The 5,263-nt window shown below is 44.3% G+C and overlaps 1 long non-coding RNA gene across 1 annotated transcript in view; it reads left to right on the top strand.

Moving 5' to 3' along the window:
- LOC139353107 (uncharacterized) overlaps positions 1-5,263 on the top strand; it is a 69,038-nt gene that overhangs the window by 41,239 nt on the left and 22,536 nt on the right. The window lies entirely within an intron of this gene.

The following is a 5,263-nucleotide window of genomic DNA, read 5'->3' as shown; positions in this document are numbered from 1 at the left end:
AAATTACATTTGCCATCAATTGTTCGATACGGGCTGCCAATTAATTCGATTGTTGCATTTTGCTTTCCCCCTTCGACTTTGCCAAACACTTAACCTTTGAGGCCACAAATTGCTTTCACCTTTCACTCACGGGGCTCTAATTGGCAAATATTTTTTGTGTGTGCTTGGTTTTAGTTTTAGGGTAATTTTAGTTCGAAAAATGTTTGAATTCGATTTCGTTTGAAGTTTCCCCTTTTTTGGGGAGTCAAAAGCCTGCAGGAAAATCCAGTTCATTGAGGGGTATATAAGTTTGCAGTACATTTTTAGTTTATTTTAAATTATTTTGTGAATAAAACCCTTGATCAAGCGCCAGTCATTCTCCAAGTGGCGCCACTCAATAATTTAACCACTGAAATGTAACAATTTCATAATTTAAAATGTGTGCTATACTGTTGCGTTAATAACAAAGCTAAAGGCTTTTCGTGAAATGCATTTATTACACTAAAACTGTCATGGTAATAATCAACTTTTCAATAAAGATAACATATATGTATATGCCGGAAGCTATTCGCCCCATAGGGAGACCAGAACTTCATTGGCGGCGTACTTCCAGAAATCTCTTCCAACCAAATTTGGTTGGAGCTCTAACGCAGAAAAATTCTGTAATGCATGTAATACTCATTCTAATAAAGCAAGACCTTTACTGTGTGCGGCTGGGAGTATAAAAAATCACTTTGTAAAAGGAAAGTCTGAGGATTCCAGCGGTGAATGTGCTAGGATCGGTTTGATGATGCTGCTCGCCAGGTGGGAACCTGGGAAGCAGTAAACCTTCGAACCATATGGGAAAATTGGTTTCAATTCAATCAATTTCATATGGAAAGTGAATAAAACAGCTTGAGGAATTTAATTAGGTATGCACAGCAATGGTCATGGCATATTCCCCAGAACTTAAGAAGTTTAAAATTGTGCTTTAATGTTGGTAACAGCTTGTAAGTTATATTCGGTTAGCGTTTTTTCCTTCGTTTCTATCCCTTATATGACTAAAATGATGAACCAATGTCTCTATTTTGGACCTTTAACTGATTATAAAAGCGTTAGGTGTGTTAATTTTCGAACCATGTTTTTTTATTCTTATTTTTAAAATGTTTTTAGCAAATATAATTTATTTGTATATAGTAAAGGTTTTTTTCAACTCATTTTAAAATTAATAATTTATGATGGGTGCAGAAAATCGAAATTGACTCTGTATAGTTCAGTGTAACCAGAGCAACAACTGCGGTGACTGAGCAACAGTCCTGTCACGTAAATCCTGCGAACCGTTATTCCCCTCCATACATTCCCCTCTTTCATCCCCCCCCCCTGCTTAGGCTTACACAGTGTGTTTGTTATTTCAGCTTGATTGTTATTGTTGTTATGGGCCAGCTTTGTGTTTGTGTTTGCCTTTGTTTTTGCATTTGTACTTTTACTTTTGGGGATTTGGCCTTACGGAATTTTATTGTTTTTATATGCTCAATTTTAGTGCTGTTGCTATTGTTGCTCTTGCCGTTACCGTTATGGTATTGCTCAAGAAGCCGTGGAGTAATTTATGTAGCGAGAAGCACTACTGACACTTGGACGACACTCAGCTGAGATAAAGAGGATAACAAATTGCGCTCATGCAACAGATTTCCATGCGAAAGGCAACAGACAGGACACAGCTGAGCGAAAGAGAGCAAGGAGAGAGAAAGGAGGTGTGAGAACTAGGGTTGCGCAAGAATTGGCCGTGGGTGAAGGCTACGTCATTGGCGGCTCCCCTGTGGGTTTGATGTGGACCTAAAACTAGGGCACCTAAATGTTATTACCCATTAAGTTTTAACTCATCGCACGTATTTAGTATGATTTGTTTTATTTCTTTGTTTACAGTAATGTTCCCCCTTTTTTGAATTCCTAGCGCCAAAATGGTGCGCACGCTCTCCGCTGAAGGGAACTCACCACATAGCAGAGAGCGAAAGCAGCGAGTCCCGCAGCTTTCTCCCACTCTCTCTCTCTCAACCACACACTCTTTCTCTCTCCGTGTGGGAACTCTCTCGCTGTGTGTTGGCTCAGTAACGAATGGCCAAGGTGCGAACAAATCAACACGGTTTGCACACTGCACGCTGCGAGATATCAAAATAAATCCAAAAAATTACCAAATAGCAGCCTTAAACCGTGAAATAGGGCTCGCTGGCGGGCTAAAACCCTAACCACCTAGTGTGGGTCGCGTAATCTTAAAAAATCTGTTCTAAACGCCCGGGCCTGTGCTTCGAAAATTACGGCATCAGGACATACGCCAAAATCGCGTCCTACGCCACGTTTCTCATAGGTGTGCGTGTCTCTGTGTCCGTGTGTTTGTGTGTGAGAGAGCGCGTGGAGAGTCGTGAAGTTACGGTGGTGTTGGTGCTGCAACGTGCTATGAGCTTAAATAATTTATAACATTATTAAAACAAAGCCAAACACAACACAAACAAGATGTCGGTATAATCAGAAAATTAAACATAAATAAAACAGGCATTTAAGAGGTCAGTGAAGTTGGTACTTACACTCTAACGAATTTTCGTTCCCGTTGCGGCCGCGCAGCTGTCGAAATGTCAACGCCGGCGCCACTTTCCTCTAACGGTTTCGAGCAAATGTGCCGTACATGCATAATTCAGGCAGCGAAAGCCCCAAAAAGCAGGCTATGCAAATATGTCCGCTGCACTTAATTGCCCAACTCAATTTCATGCAAATGCGGCCAAAACGGTGACAACAGCAACGTAAACTAAAAACCAACGGGCAAAAATAGCTAAGAAAACCAACGTTTTGAGTGGCTCAATGGGACGTCTTCTACGTGTTTATCCCCTTCCCCGTTGTTTCCTCTAGCCAACACCAATTCAAGGCCATAACGCGCGGCGATACTTCGGCTATCTGCGGTCCTTTCCCCCGCCGCACCTTTCTTTCTAGCTTAAGTGGCACTTGGCAAGCAGAGCGCACGTGCAACACCATATGGAAAGTGAAAACACTCGAGAGCGACTTTTCAGCACGCGCTAACAGTCTGACTAGTCAGGCCTAAGACTATAACTACGGCATTATCCTTTGGCAGGCCAACCGCTCACCACCACCTGAAGCTACCCCCAACCACCCCAACCGCATCACCTCACCGAACCGAACCAAAGCGAGGCGGAACGCATTACCCAACGCCCACCGACCCACCACGCCTAACCGCTAACTGGCACCTGCTCACGTGCGGGTCCAGGACTACAATAGAACCACCTTCAACAACCACAGTGGCTGAGGAATGCGCACCTAGCGAGACAAACAAAGAGGTGAGTGGAGACAAGCCAGCGTATTGATATGACACGAGGCCGTGCAGCGCAACAGTGGGTACGAAAAGCATGCAGATGCCATTAAGCAGCCCGTTGGCTCTTTGCAAATACTTATGTCTTGAATTAAAATAAAGGACTGATTCGGAAGGCAGAGAGCTTAAAGGTCCCACGGTTTTTTGAGACTGTATGTCTTCCAGCCTTATTTGATTTTTAGACAACCGGACACTGACATTCAGAACTCACTGTTTCCCCACACAGGCTCCTAGACAAAATGCAATTGCACGCTTTCAAATGCCAAATATATGGCGACGTCATATGTTCTCTGGCATATTTTATGGCCAAGAGCCAATGGAACTGCGAATGGGGACTGACTTCCCATCCTCGTGGTGAAATGGTCCCTGTGGGATGACTGCGGCTTTTGGCTGTGGGTGTCCTGCTTTTCATTTCCGTTTCCGAGTGCTGCGTCCGCTTCCCATTGTTATGCTATCCTCGCCTTCCCAGCTTAGATCCATCTTCATTATATGAGTTCTGTCACACAGATAAAAATGCCGAGGCTTATTAAATTTGACAAAAAAGTCACATTTAAATTTACTCTAATAATGATTTTTAAAACGGACGATCCTCGGTTAGGGTTTTTTTGGCCGGAACGATAGTAACTTAATTTATATATAGGATGTAAGACCATTTAATTCTTTCTGTGTAAATCCTCGCGGATGCTTGCTTTTGCCAACGGCAGAAGCAGACTATGCCAGCAGTTCCAGCCTCAACGTCAGAGTCATCGGCAGCGGATCCTGGCAGCGCGCTCTCGTGGCATTTCTTCGGCCCCAGCTCACTCGAGCTGCGCCTCCTCGGGCTCCGCTCCTTGCAACCCGAGATGTCATGTCTTGCTGTCAAATCAAATCAACTGTCGTGGCTGGGGCTGTCTGCCTGGCTGGTTTGCCATTCAACGACCACTTGTTAGTCTGTAATTTTCGCCCCCACCCAAGCACACCCACACGCACACACGTGCAGACTTCTCGGCGAACACACACATGCGCGTCAACCGCAGAGACACAAAACGCTTACGCTTCTTGCTCGCTTGCCTGACTTGCGGCCCCTTCCCAACTTTCTCCGCCGTTGATGCTGTCGCCGCAGCATTTTCTAGCCCTGCCGGGCCTCCCTTTCCCCCGGTTCCCTTTTCCGCTTTCACCGCCCACGGGGCAACCATCTAAAGCCCCCTGTTTCCAAGTTCTGTTGCTTGTCGTGGCTTTTGTCATTTGTTGAATTCGCGAACTTTGCTTAGTCATTCGGGGTATGTGTTTTTTACCACAGTCTAACTTCAATAAATGAAACATGTATAGTTACATTTTTTTAATCTTTAATGCTTAATAACATGTGTGACATTTCTAATTAAACTAACACAACAATCTGTCTTAATATCCTTACGGCAAGCAACGGATTTGATTTTTTAATATCTGGCTTGTGTCGCTTATTATTACAGGACCAATCACATACAAACGAGTCCCATTAGATTAGCACGAGTTCCCGCTATACAAAATTGACTGTATTTTTTTGTTTCAGCTCCCGTTTTCGTTGCCTGTAGTATATTTCTTTTTTTGCCGTCTTGTGCCCAGTTTCAACGAGTTTTTCCAACTCATGGCTTTCTTTGTTTTGATGGAAACTCTCTCTCGCACACTAGAGGGTCGACCATGTGAGTGTGCGGGTGAAACTCACCACGGCTAACAGCTGGGGCCCGGACCGAGCAATGCATGGGTAATTGAATTTTGATTTCTTGTCTAAGCATTTTGCGTCCGTGCAATTTGATAATGTGACATGCAGCTGCTGACCCGGCTAATGTCACCACCCAGCGTGCCCCCTACTTCTGATCTTTTTGCACTTGAAGAACGTGATTAGTGTGTCATTCGGGGCACGTGACTGGAATCCAATTGCATGCTCTGCTTCGCCCTGCATTTCTAAGTTATTCC

This window comes from Drosophila suzukii, chromosome 3 (assembly GCF_043229965.1).
Source record: "Drosophila suzukii chromosome 3, CBGP_Dsuzu_IsoJpt1.0, whole genome shotgun sequence".
Lineage (NCBI taxonomy): Eukaryota > Metazoa > Arthropoda > Insecta > Diptera > Drosophilidae > Drosophila > Drosophila suzukii.
The sequence above is the reverse complement of the archived record's forward strand: the minus strand, read 5'-3'. Positions and strand labels throughout refer to the sequence as shown.